This window comes from Natator depressus, chromosome 2, assembly GCF_965152275.1.
Source record: "Natator depressus isolate rNatDep1 chromosome 2, rNatDep2.hap1, whole genome shotgun sequence".
Taxonomy (NCBI): Eukaryota; Metazoa; Chordata; order Testudines; family Cheloniidae; genus Natator; species Natator depressus.
Genome location: NC_134235.1, coordinates 53,556,384 through 53,570,819, shown reverse-complemented (window position 1 = coordinate 53,570,819; position 14,436 = coordinate 53,556,384). Strand labels below are relative to the sequence as shown.

Genomic DNA, 14,436 nt, shown 5'->3' with positions numbered 1-14,436 from the left:
GGGAATATCTGATAGTTTTCAAGGTTTACGGTTTCAATCGGCAGGAAGGCACACAAAAATAAAAGATGGCTAGCCAGCTGTTTTAACCTTTTGCACCTGGCTTCAGTGCTGGGCTCATCAGGATTATTCAGTTATTCATGCTATCTGTGCTTGAATATTTATAGTATACGATCTAGAGATCCACACACTGCACTGTAGCATCTATTTATCCTCTGGTCATTGGCTTTTGGACTTCTTCAACATAAACATGTATTCAATAGTTTTCATTTTTATTATAATGAGCATATAGGGTCAATGAAATATAGGGGGAAAGTCGTAAATCTGCAAAAGTGAAACCTACCCAACGAACAAAGAAAGGTCAGGTAAACCATCTGTGTAAGTCACAGTAATAGTACCTGCTATTGGTTTATGCAGGGATACTGGTTTATTATTCTCTAAAATGAAACTTATCAGTTAGACCAAGTTAAAACTAAAGGAAACCTTTGCAGATAACATATGGCATGACTTGCATCTTTCAGAATATGGGCACATTTTTGTTCTTTGATTTTTTATTAGTTTGGGTTTATTTTTAAAAGATGCTGTACCAGCAAAGAACATATAAAGGGGGATGAGAAAATCACTGTTTAATATTGCAGAATTTACTGCTTCCATTCTGACCATGAGCCTAAATTTACACAATGAAATTTGATTATCTCTAATAACAATATTAGATCCTGCACTGGATGGATGAGAATTGAGGTGGTTTTGTTGATTGCAAGGGTTTAATGTTGCATTTCAGAATCTGATGTGGTTTAGCCTCCCTTCCATTAACTGGAAAACCCCTGAGGTTTTACAATTATTTCTTAAAGATAATACATTTAAGATTGCATTGGTAGGCTGAAGAAAAGTCATAAAGGCAAGAAGGGAAGCCCTTAATAACTCTTGAGATTCAGACATGTTCAGCAGTTAGATTGGCTCTGACTTCACCAAGGGTCGACAATGTGTCATTTCCATGAAGCCAAATTGCCCTCTGCCTATATGATATTAATGTGCAAATCAATATTTCAGGGATTAAATTTCCCTTCTTCATTTTTTATGGTTTCTACCTCAATAAGTCTCAAGTCTATTAGAAGAGGCTGGATGATTTAAAATCTTTCACTGCAGAATGACTTGTCGTAGCCTTGTTTCACAGACCGTTTTTGGATTTTCTTTATAAAAGACCAAAGGCATTCCAAAGAAGTTGATAGTCAATGTAGGGACATGCTCAGTATTGTAAAGCCCTTGTTCGATTAAGAGCTAAAAAGGTATTGAAAATATAATATATATGTTTATATAATATATATATACAGTCTATTGCTTTAAAAATATTATGCTAATCACCTATTGATTTATTTCAAAATCAATTGAAGATCCTTTCTTATTAGTGATTTGTTCAGCATTCTTCAGCTTTGTTGTTAATTTTCTTAAACATCATGCATGAATTAATCTGCTGTGAGAATGTGTTTGGGGTTTTGGTTTAAGAATATTTAAAAACAGACAGTTTTGCCTTTCTAATGTAAGTGATGTGAACAGTCTAGTATAGTAAAAGAACCAGGGCTGTTTTTTCCTGTATTTAGAGTTCAGCATTGTTTTAATGAAGCAAAGGGGCCTTTTACAAATATTTTATGATTTCTAAATAGATGTTTATCAGCAACATTTATTAAGAATGTCCTTTTGAATATTCACGGTCAGTTAAAAATTAAAATGGAGATTCTGATCTGGAAGGAAACAATACTTGACAGAAAATTTAGGTCAAAATATGAGGTTGTGACTTTATCACATAATCTTGGGAAGGCCCTACTGTCTATCATTTGGTGTTGTTTTATAGTCTTAGACCATCTGGACCAAGTTCCGCACAGCTGCATGAATTTCATATGTGATAGAACATTTTTTCCATTCAGTGTGAAATGTTCCTTCCTAAAAACGTACACCAGACTCGCTTAATTTAGTCTGCTAAAAGAAATGCACATGAAAAAGGACAAAAGGCTCTTTAATCTCTGCAAGCTGTTTGTTTTTCTTCAAGATTCCTGTCTATTTGAGTTTGAAAAGTCATGTTTATTGAGGAGATGATTCTGAGGTGTGACATTAAAATAATATATGATTTTTGTGCTAGTTTCTGCTCTCCTAGTTAATTTGCACAACTACTTTTTATGCCTGTCAAAACAGAGAGTTAATCTATTCTTATTTACAATTAATCTCAATAAAATTAATCTTAACTATGCCTTAGTCAGTGGCTTAAAATATCTAATTATATTCAATTAACTGCTGTCATAGTAATTAACATTGCTTAATTGCCTCTGCATATATTTATGTAAAGCTCATTAGTTACTGCTTGCTCTTTTTTTCCTTTGCTCACTTCCATTTTTGTTGCTGTCAGAGCACTGACATCAAACCCTCTCTAGGTTTTGACAATTCTGATCTTTAAGGATCTGACTATGCCAGTGAGGACAAATGATTTTGTAACATTTTATTTGGGTAAATATTAATGTTTTCATATGCAAAGAGATACTAGTGCTGGTCTTTAAAGTACCTCCAACCACCCCCCTCTCCCTCCACCCCATGCCAGCTCAGACAAAAATATTTTCTAGCCTTGTTGATAGAAATATGAGAAGCCAGGTTAAGCTTTGTGTTTATAAATGAAGAGCCTTTCTGCATCTGCCTTGGGGCTGTACCCACAAGGCAGAGCTTTCCTGCTCCAAAATCATTCAAAGGGTTAAAGACTTGGCCAGGGTTCAAACTGAAAAGCGCCCAGGGAAAGTGCATGTGAATATGTACAAGTTTCATGTAATTAGTGCTTAATTATATTAACATATGCAAATTGTCAATTTAGGAGCTTGTTGAGCTGGCAAAGATCAGCCAGGCACAATTGCTGTATTGTTCTGAAACAATAATGGATCTCAAGTTGGATTGTGGAAACACATAACTAGCTATCTAATTTAACTCATACCATGGTGAAATTTCATTAGTCTCCATGGAGACTGGTTTAATTGTGCTGACTAATGTTCTGGGCTGCAGAATGTCCTAAAAAGAAAGCGTTGTTTGCCTAATCCACCTTACAATGACACTTGTTTGTACATGTTTCCCTTGTGTGATAATTTGCATATGCAAATAAATAGTTTCTCTGCATCATTTGTCATGGCTGTTCATTACCCATGAAGAGGACATTGTTACTAGGCTGTTACTGAGTCTCCCAAGACAGGATAGTGTCAACCAGTCCAGCCACATTCTTTCATAATTTGTTTCTGATTAATAGACCAGAGTGAGGCTCATTCTATTCAGGCCTCTGCAAAGGGAAGGTCAGTTCTGTCACTGAAAAGAGTTTCCGCAGCAACTGAAGGTTTTCTCTCACTCCCCTTCCCCCTTTTTCTTTAGTTAACATAATCATATTTAGAATAATGTATTCTTGCTCGAAGGAATACCTCCACTAATAATCTCCAGTTTCCTAAAGCAAAAGAGAGGGAAATAAAGGAGATTCTGGTATTGGAATATTAATCCTGTTTTTGACAGAAAGGTAAACTGATATAATTGCTTTTCAGTCGAAGGAATGGGGGTTTATACAAGTGTGAAAGCATCGGAAAAGGATTAGCATTTTTTTGCATAATGAAAAGCTCTGTTGAATAGGGCACTGAATGGTTGACTGAATGACTAAGATGAAAGGAAGATGAAAATGCAGGCTCCTCTTTCTTTATGCCTGTGCTCAGCTCTCCCTAAAGTTATGTTTGTCCAAGACTTTAGAAAACAAGCAGAAGCTCAGATTTCAGCAGCTTTATAAGATGCCCTGAGTTTCCATCATCATGTGAAGTAATATGTATGATAATACTGCAGCTAGAGGATGATAAACACAGGTTTGTATGTAGAAGAGTTCCAGGAACATGACAGGCTAACCAAATATTGACTATTGGGTACTTTGCCTGTGGGGAGGGGGTGGGAGGTGGGGAGTTATTTTAAAAGTTTCCAATGGAAATTATGCATCAGTACAGAATAATAGTCTAATCAAGTTTGTTATTCATGCAAGCTGCATTTAGTTAACACCTGTTTTAATTAATGAACTATTTCTCTTTGGAAAAAGTTATGAATTCTGACTTCGTTAAGTGGTTAAGTGGTCTGTAAGCCTTTATGGGGAAAAATACTCTCTTATTCAGTACTTAACATGGAAAAATCTGATTTAAATAGAAATTAGTATATGAATATAATGAACAATATTTTGGCACGATTGTATCAATATATTTTAACTTTTTAATACACTTACAGTAGGTTCCCATATCACTAAAGGTCTGACCCTACTGTCATCAAAGTTACAGATTAAAGGCAATGCCGGTTTTAAAAGAGTAGGATCAGGCCTTATGTTAGGGCTGTAACTGGTTAGCTGTTGACAGTGTGATCAGTGCTCATAGTTATATTCTCTCAGCAGTAATTAGTGCAGTTAAAATACCTTAAGGATTGAGACAGTTTTGAAAGTGGGAATTGGTTCTCTTTGTACATATGTAAATCGATTGCAGTGTAGATGATTATTTATATATATATGTATTTAAATAGTTATTAATTTAGTGGCACTATAGAAAAGTGTTGGTAGACTCTACCATGTATTATCTTTGTTTGTTTGCTCTTGTTAGTTTGCAGAACTTGCATTTGTACATGCTTGCCAGTTCAGTGCTGTACTTGACTGGATAATATTTAAACGGCTAGATTCACATTTAAGAATTCAGAAGTAAAAGTGGATGACTGAAGTAAGGTTGCCAATTCAGCATGGAATTATTTGCAGCCAGAAGTGTTTGATCTTAATTAGATCACAAAGATTCCTTACTTTTTAGATGAAGTTGAAGAAATTCTATATGGTTTTGGAAACTTTTATTGCTAACTTTATGAAATTCCTTAAAACCTCTGTTAAATGAAGAAGAAATCTACATAATGGATGTTCTCTCAAACCGAGATGGGTTTATTGATGTATTTCCATAAGAAAAATGTGTTAATTTAAAAAATACATTCATTTGTATTTTAAAATATTGTTAACCAAGCACCATGTGTTGTAACTGGCAATTTTCCAGCCACTGTAGAATTGGATAACACATGGATTAATAGTAACTTATGTGATGTCTGCTTTCTTACTGAATGGGTAGAAACCCAGAGTATTTCAGATACTTTCTAAAATGCAGAAATCTCAGTAACATGCAAAGTATTATATGTTTATGTGAACAGATTGATAGGTGTGAGAAATTAAGAGAGACACTTATTTCTTGGTAACTGTTCTAGGTTCATCATTGGTAAAACAATATTCGTTGTGGTACTCATATTTGTTGATAGCAAGATTCAGAAGTATTTTAGAGCTCAATCCTGCAGTCCTTACTCAGGCAAAACTCCTCCCTTCTTTTGCTCTAGTAAAGTCTTCAGGATTTGGTCTTTAACATGGGTGTTCTGTAGTTCCTTCGTTGTTTAGTAGTTATACTTCAATGCCGCTATACCAGTACTCTTATTTATCATTCCTGTTTTTCAGGGTTCAAAATGTGGCTAGAAAAGTTTTCACCAGGCTGGAATTTCAAATGCAAGGTCCTGTCTATGACAGACTTTTTCTTTTTAAACAATTTTTTAAAGGAATGGTTTAACCAAGTTTTATGAGTGAAATAAAAGCTTACCGTGTTAAGACACTCTTTTATATGTTCACATTACTCAAAGCAACCTTTGAGTTTAAAAAATGACATTTAGAAAGTGATTTGTCTATAATATAGTTTATTTGCTTTTGGTAATTTTGAGAACAGTTTTAAACCCATCTAGAAATTGGGATTTTTTTGACTTAGTGCATGTTTGTGGCTGTCAAGCTGACCTGATAGGCTGTACCAGCTCCTAAGTAGGTGTTATAGTCTTTTAGGTCAATAGTTCACTAACTAAAGACTATGTGTACAAGGTAGACCATGGGATCTCTGAAAACACACATTTTCCACATAGACTGTAATGGGTCTGCAGTGCAACTAATGCACATACTCTGCTATGTCAGACACACATCTAAGGATGTATTTAAATAGGCAAATGCTCTGCCTTTAAAACAAAGAAAGACTTAGAGTGTCTGTATTGACTGAAGCCTAACTCATCTGAAACAGACAAAAATCAAGTGTCTGATTCTCCTAACTTACACCAGTATAAATCAGGAATAATTCAGTGAAGTCAGTGGAATTACATTAGTGTAAAACAATGGTGTGCAAATGGTGTAAATGAGAGGCGAATCAGGCCCATAATCTCTAGTCAAAAATACTCATGTTAAATCCTGTATAAAAGATGTTGTCTTTTTGGAAAGAAGTTTTAGTAGAACATTTTCTGTGTATGAAGAAGCAATACATAAGGTGACATGCTCTAGGTGAGGTTTTGTGGCGGGGCTGGTGGTGGCTGATTCTTCTCAGCAACCAGGTAATAGCAGAGTTGTGAGTCTGTACGCAAAGGTTGTTGAAGGCCTGCTCCTCCCAGTTTGACATTGAGGCTTCCTCATAGAGCATCTCCCCTAATCTGAGGTCACCTGTCACTAGCAGCTCCTCACAATATGACATATCAATGAAGTAAATGGAGTTACTCTAGATTTACAATATTTGCTATAGGTTTATAGATCAGAATCTTCTCCAGTTTAAGAAAACAAGTGTGCATGTCCTCCCACCTCCCACTTGGAGATAAAAGCTTCCATTGTGTGAGACAGCAAAGGCCCCAAAGCAACTTTCCCAAGGAGACAAGAAGGCTCCTCACACTTCCCAAGTTTTATACAAAGGTCTCCACACAGAGCAACGTTCCCTGTGTGAGGTGCCATAGCCAAACCACTGCAAAGTGCAGTTTCTCCCTATTTCAAGCACATTGGTCCTTACTCCCGCTTTCACATGGTAAGGGTCCCCATGGAAAGCAGCTCTTTATAGAGTACCACCCTCATGTTCTTCACCCTTCTCCTCACCTTCTGTGTAATGTGAAAATGTTTGTTTAACAGGAAGAGGAATATAGATTTTGTTCTCAATTTGTAAAATTGAGGGTATAAATAAGAAAATGCTTTAGCATTTATAAAATTAAAGTTAATGACTGACATTTATATAGCAAATACCACCCCCAAACCCCTGAAACTATTATAAACTGATTACAAGAAACCACTTCCTCCATCACTGGAACACGGCCGTCTCTAGGGTGGAAAGTGTCACACAGTACACAAGCAGCACCCCACAACTATGCCACACAATGACTTGGGAAAGAAAGTTAAGAATGTTTTATCCCACAAAAACAACTAGATCATTGTAGTTAGACAAAATGTAATTTTCCAACTGGTAATCAGTTAGTGCATCAGGGTAAACATTCCAGCTCTGGTGGAAAGTGTCACTGGATATTTGATAGTCACAGGTGGTCAGGGCCTTGGATTTATATCTCTTTTGAAAGAGGGATCCTCCAGCATTACAGTAGCTTCTAGTTCAGAATTAGGGCCTGATCCAAAGCCCAATGAAGTTAGTGTGAGTAGAGACTCACAGTGACTTCTGTGGGCTTTTGGATCGGGCCCTTAGAGGGAGAAATGCCATTTACTGAATCATCCACAGCACTATGTTTTCTTTGGAAGTCTCCATGCTGATTGGGCCCAGCTGGGGATAGCTTATGAGATCACAGCCCAAGGTGGTATGGTTGCAACTTCTCTTGAATAGGTGGAAGAATACCAAGATAAAAAGGAGTCTAAATGTCATTTTATAAATAGCTGTGACTGAAAGCATAACAATGGCTTGGCTATTATAGAGTAGATTGAATCTCATTGGAGGTAACACGTCCAAAATAAAGGACAAGAAATTAAAAATTGTGGGTTTAATTACATGTTGAAACCCTGTCCCCTAAACAAACAGTTGTTCCTATGTATAACAGCATGGGTCTGGCATATGTGGGCATTATTGTTATATGTGCTGTAATACCTATGTCCTAGCTTGAGTTAATGATAATGTGTTCGGAGTGGAGTTTTGGGGCTCAAACTCTGAATTTACTGTCTTATGTCCATTTGTTTCACAACCTTGGGGTTATTTAAAAATAAATTCAAACATCCTTAGAAAACTATCTAAACAAATTTAAGAGCAGGAATTTGTGAATATTTCTTATTTTACTTCTTGCCATACAAACACAGTGTGTTAATTCTCAGTATTGTAGTTACTTGACAGGATTTTAATAATTGGAAAAATATATTAGAAACCCTTATTTAAACGAACCTATATGCAAGTTAAACAAATGCGGAACTATTTAATGATTTGCCTGGGAATTATTTAGACTGACCTGTGTAATAATATTTTTATTAGCTGTAATTTGTTTTCTAGGGAGAAAAGGGTGTTTTTAAAGTTGTGTGTTAACATGCAGGCTTGGTACTGAAATGGGACAATACCAGAATGTGCATTTCTAAGAAGGTGGGACAACAGTTACCTAAAAGGTGAAGACTTGAGAAAAAATGGGGAGAGTCATTTCTTTCCTGAAATGAAGCAGGGTGCAGATTAGGAACCATTAAGATTTGCCAGGAGTTGCTGGTCATAGAAGCCTGTTTAAGTGCTCACTGTCAACAAGGAAATCATGGGCAGCACTTAAAGTGGCTCACCTTTGATTTATTCATAAACCTCACACGAGCACTTGGCTTTGTTCTTGCACTGGTAAGGGGGAACTGATGCCAATAAGAACAGGAATAAAGAGCTTCTTGCATGGTCCAAAAGTGAATAGCACTTTACCTCAAAGCATGACCTCCATTCCCAAGATCTGTTGTGTTACAGTTGACTCCATCTAGATGTGTGTGTAGTCTCAGATGAATTGCTAGAAGAGGTTACGACAAATATATACTTTGTAAACCCTGTAGATGTAACAAGAACTATGTAACTGGTACTTAGATTCTAACTTAACAGGAAGATTGCAGTATTAATACTGAATTGAAAGATTTCCTCTTCAAACAGCATTTAGTGTTAGTGTTGTTAATGACAGTCAGAAAACTGATTCAAGTGAAAAATCTTATTTGTACACCACTATACTCCTTAAGAGATTCATTTGAAAATGCATGTTGATGGTACAGAAAAATATGTGAACTAGTTCTGAGACAAAGAAATTGGCTTACTTATTTATTAGTCATGTTTGATTGCTGTTGGTTTATTTATGTCTCTCTAAAAATGGCAAGTAGTGCTAGCAGTCCAGCATGGGGGAAGGGACCTTTTGAAGACGGTCAACTGGCATGTTTGCACTAGGGCAGAGGTTGAGTACAGTTACTTAAATCCCCAGAGAAACATTTAGTTAATGCTAGCTTTTTTCTGATCCTGTCTGAGTTTGGTTTGCTTTTTGCCTTTAATGAAGTTTATGTGTTGTTACTTTAGGATTCAGATGTTTTTTAAATTTACTTGCATTTTCATAACAAATTAAACAAAAGGAGTCATATTGGAAGATAGTGATGAGAGCTAATGATATGTCTTTAGATAAAGCAGTCCTCGTGTGCAATCTGATCACAGCCATCAGCTCATTTGTCATGGCTGAAGTGAAAATGTCAGGACCAATGAGTGTATGAGTGCTGAAGGGGGCGAAAGGGCTTTTGGAGACACTTTTGTGCTGGGAGTGGGCCATAGCTTAGATTCCGCTCTAGGGAAATACTGGGATTAGCCAACTCTGTGCACAAATCCCTAGCATAACAGAATTAGTTGGGAAAATGAGGTTTGTTAAGGAAAAAAATTCTACAGAATTGCTCTAGGCTGCAGCCCAATAACTGTGCAAAACAGTGAGGCTTTTTATTAAAATAATTTTAGTGATGTGAATTTACACACATTCCAGCACAAGCCATAATTGGTAGGCAACATTACAACAAAGCCCATTTTAATGTATTTTACATCTGTATATGTGTCTAATTTTATACAGTTATCATAGTATTAAATAAATGTGATCTTAAAAATCTGAACTAAAGGTTTTTCAAAACTGACAGGGAAATCAGATTTTAATTTTTTTAACATTCAGTAAAAATTATAGAAGAAAATACAGTAGAAGTAAATGTAGCTCATTGAAATACCAGCCAATGCTGATGAAATCTTACAGAATGATAGGGTTAGAAGGGACCACAAGGGTCACCTAGTGTAACTCCCTGCTAAGATGCAGGATTGTTGCACTGTTTAGTTCAGACAAAAACTAAGATTGTCAAACTCCCCATAATAGCATTTCCTCACTCTGAAAGTTTAATTCACACCACAGGAAAGTGGCATACTGGATCAGAACTGAGGTCTGTTAGTATCCTGTCTCTGACAGTGGCCAGTGCCAGATGTTTCAGAGGAAGGTGCAAGAAACCCCAGTAGTCGAATGTGAGATAATTTGCTGAACATACCAGGTCTCATCCTGGTCTCTGATAACTAGAGATTGGCTTAAGCCCTGAAGAGGTGAGGTTTGGCTGGGAATGGGCGACAGGGGACAGATCACTTGAGGATTACCTGTTCTGTTCATTCCCTCTGGGGCACCTGGAATTGGACACTGTCAGAAGAGGGATACCGGGCTAGATGGACCTTTGGTCTGATCAACTATGGCCGTTCTTATGTTCTTTTGTAATATCCCGGTCAAAATTTTTGTTAACATTAGTATGCGAACTCTGGATATCCATATAAATGTCCAATCCCTTTTTGACTCTTGCTCAGTTCTTGGTCTCAGTGATGTCCTATGGCTATGAGTTCCATATATCCAGCATTGTATAAAAAAAGAATTTCTTTCTATCACTTTGGATTTGACATCTTTTAATTTAATGGTCTGTCCCCCAGTTCTTTTATTACTACAATCCCTTTTTCCATACTGGGACCTCCTCCCTTTTAACACCTGGGAAAGACAAGTGTGGCTGTGGTCTTCTGTCACTTGTTTGCAACCCTCAGGTTGAGAACACCTTAACTGAAATGAAGCTTTCACTTGCCAGGCCCATCCAGCTGATGCCAAGATAGGGAGGTGGCTCGGATGATCATGTTCCTGCATCATTCTGGGCTGGCTTACATCTTCCTTTTATCTCTGAATTGGCTAGTGGGCAGAGTATGCTCAGGAATTGTCTGAGTGTTCGGTGTGTTCAAACACCAGTCCGCCTGGCTTGTTTCTGGGTGCCTCAGGGAAAGCATGGAGGTGGCTCGCCTGAAGAGAGTATTTGCCCCTTCTTCTACCATTTCACCAGACTTGGAATAGCAGTTGTGAGGCATTGGTTGTATCTTCACTTCAGGGGACTCAGGATTCTTGCTGATTTGCACAGGGTTCAGCAGACTGCCAATTTAGGCTTGAGGGAAAGTTTTCCCTCATCGCATGGTGATGCTGGTGCTGGGAATTTTTCACTTTCCTCTCATATATTTAGCTGGTGTCAGCAGTAAAGGCTAGATGTTAGTGATATACTGCTACTGAACTTGTTGGTGATTGCCATCAGATCACCCTATCGCCTGTGGCTGAATACTTTTCACAAAGTCAAAATTTTAAGTCAATATCTGACCTACCATTCCTCGTCCTCAAAGGAAACCTGCACAACACCTTCAAAAGATGAGCTTGTGAATTTAAATTCATAACTCTGCTAGATGCTAAAAAATCTTGGTGTCAACAGAGACACTGGTTTTATGGCTCATTACAACAATTTTACTCCTGGGAGAATTCTGGGTCACTGCACATGCGCAGAATTCATATGCCACGCAGATTTTTTTTTTCTTAGCAGGAAATCCATTCTGCCAAGAAGTGCTGCAGTTACTCCTTTCACCCACCAGGGGCCACTGTGGCACCAGAACAGAGAGCAGCTGCTCCCAGGTGGGAGCAGCTAGCTACAGATAGGGAAGAGAAGAGGCTGGTTCCTCACAGTGCCCTGCCTGTGAGGCCAGGTCAGGAGGCATGGGATATGTGGGGGACAGACAACATGGGGCACATGGGGCTGCTGGGGGGTCACAGACTGGGGTTCAGAAGGGCTAGTGGGGGGGACAGACTGGGGTAGGGGCTGAATGGCAGTGGGGGTGCAAAGACATATGGGGACAGGAGGGAGGGGCTGACTGAGTGGGGATGCAGGGACATGGGGAAGGGGGTGCAGGGACACATAGGTATGGGGGATGGGATGGCTGAGTGGGGGCACAGGGACACATTGGGACGGGGCAGATGGGCCTGACTGAATGAGAGAGGCTAGGGGTCAGCCAGGGTCTGTATGGGAAAGGCCCCCTAACGAACCCCCTCCTCCAAAGAAACAAACTGTTCCATACTTTTCCCACCCACACCCAACAATCCTCCAAGTTCATACCCAGGCTGTTTCCCAGCAATTACTTCCCTCTCCCTCAGCTCCTCCATTACCCCTAACTCCCCCAACCTTTTGCATTGCTTCTGAGGGAAGTACATGTCTGTATTTTAGATTAAATGAATTATTACTCAGAGTTCTGTATTAATATGCCTAGTAAGGAATCTATTTGTCAAAAACATTTTTTGAATCTTTTTTGTGGTCTGTATTGTTACAGACATACTTGCTGACAGGTATTTTGAAATAAATTACCAAAATAATTGAAACTGGTGTGATTATATTGTATTATTTTGACAAATAAAATATGCAGAATTTTAAAGTATTGTGCATAGGATTTTTAATTTTTTGGCACAGAATTCCCCTAGGAGTAAACAGTTTGTAACCTACTACTAACCCTCCTTTGTCCTATGACTGCAGAGGTGTTAATTGCCCACTTCATTTTAAGTGGTTTCTTGTAATGTGTTAACCCCTTATGCTTAACAATCATCCCTCCTTGTATTTAGCTGTGATACTCTGGTTTACCTTTTCCAGACCTGAAGACCTTTGTGAAGCTTGCAAGCTTGTCTCTTCCACCAATGGAAGTTGGTCCAATAAGAGATATTACCTCACTCACCTTGTCTCCATTGTATCATTGTTGAGTTTGAGGCCTTGGCAGCAGGGCTGTGATGTGGTGGAGAGAGGCTTCAGCATTTAGTGTATTTGCAGTTATTAGTAATTATGTATTTCACAATTTGTTAAGCGAATTCCACTGTGAGGGAAAGTGGGTGATCTGATTCTTAATCCCTTTCCCCCCCAAATCTTAGCCATGAGTTTAGGAACAGGCAGGGCTAAAACACACGCTGACTGCAGGGGGTGGAGAGAAATGGGTGTGCAGAAGAGCCTTAGGCTCTGGCTCAGATACCAGGTAATTGTCTCAAGTAAACTTAGTCTTCCTTGGAGTGGGGTTGCAGCTAGCACGTGAAACTCCCCTTTGTGGTCACAGGCTTCAGGCCTTCACAGAGATATGAACGTGGCCCCAGGGACTAAAGATACCAGGTAACCTTGAGACTGTTGTAGAAATTTGTAATAAAGTTGCAGCCACTGGCCTTTAAACCCCAAACACTTCTCTGCTTGTTTACGGGTGTCACTGTGAGTGGCAGCAGCAAAGTAATTTATTTGATCTAACTAGTACTTATCTTTGTTAGAAGTTGTCTACAGATTTCTTCCATTTCATGTACAGTGAATTGTCCTCTTTCAGATAATGTACTTGTACAACCTTTTTTGTTTAATTCTATTGATTTACAGTGTTAAAGTGAAATATCTGATACCTGTTTCCTGCCCTTCGAGTATATGTAGTCAAAGAGGGCTGATTAGGTTCTCCCTTCCCCCCACTAGCCCTTTAGCTATTTTAAATGTATAATTATCATTGCATGTAATTTGATAGCTGCACTAATTGCTGCCAACCATTGTCTGTTTGCACTTAATGCTGAAACCTGATCAACATCCTGCTTTGGTTGATGTTTAGTGGTAAACTTTAATTAACTCTTATTGCATTGAAGAAGAGCTCAGTCTCAGTGCTAACTAATCATTTACCTTCATTATGTCCTGACAGCTCCACTTGTTCCTGGTACTAATAGATACACCAGTCAGTAAATAAACCTGCAAACCTTCATTCATGCCTTGAAGTTGTTCCACATTGATATTTTGTTGCTTAAAGTATAAGATAACTGGGTAAAGATAATTATTTCAGTTAGTTTTGTACCTCTGGTTTTCCAGACACCAATCTCAAATTGCCTTTTTCATGCCAGACAATTTCATTTTAATAGTAACTGTAGATTTAAGATAACATTATTCCTTCAACATGGTTCCTATAGACATGCATCTTTTGAATCAATACAATTAAGCTTGTCTCCTGTTGGAATTCTTGTAATTATTTTTCCTGAAATACTTTTCCTGTAATGATATTGAAGTTAAAGTAATCAGGTTACTGGCAGATCATGTAAAATTCAACTCAAAATTGCTGGCTGCTTGATTTTAATTTGTCTGACATCAAGTTTGTTTGAAAAGGGATAATATGTGGTTAAACCAAGGAGCTTATAATTATGGTTGACATTTGTTTGTTTATAATGAAATCTAATTAAAGTTCATACATTTTAAAACACAAAAGTTAATTACTGAATTGCTCACTTCACTTATGCACAGCAGTCAAATTAACTTGC

At 38.0% G+C, this 14,436-nt stretch overlaps 1 protein-coding gene across 5 annotated transcripts in view; it reads left to right on the top strand.

The window, feature by feature from the left end:
• The window catches only part of ZFHX4 (zinc finger homeobox 4), a 174,413-nt gene that overhangs the window by 2,942 nt on the left and 157,035 nt on the right, over positions 1 to 14,436 (top strand). Inside the window, exon 1 of one of the 5 annotated variants that reach the window (XM_074944207.1) lies at positions 3,511 to 3,529. The exons of 3 other annotated variants lie outside the window; for them this stretch is intronic. The gene's annotated coding sequence lies outside the window, so the exon portion shown is untranslated. Of the gene's footprint in view, positions 1 to 3,510; positions 3,530 to 3,844; positions 3,864 to 14,436 lie in introns of those variants that run through there. One more of the 5 variants, XM_074944206.1, reaches the window with a different exon arrangement.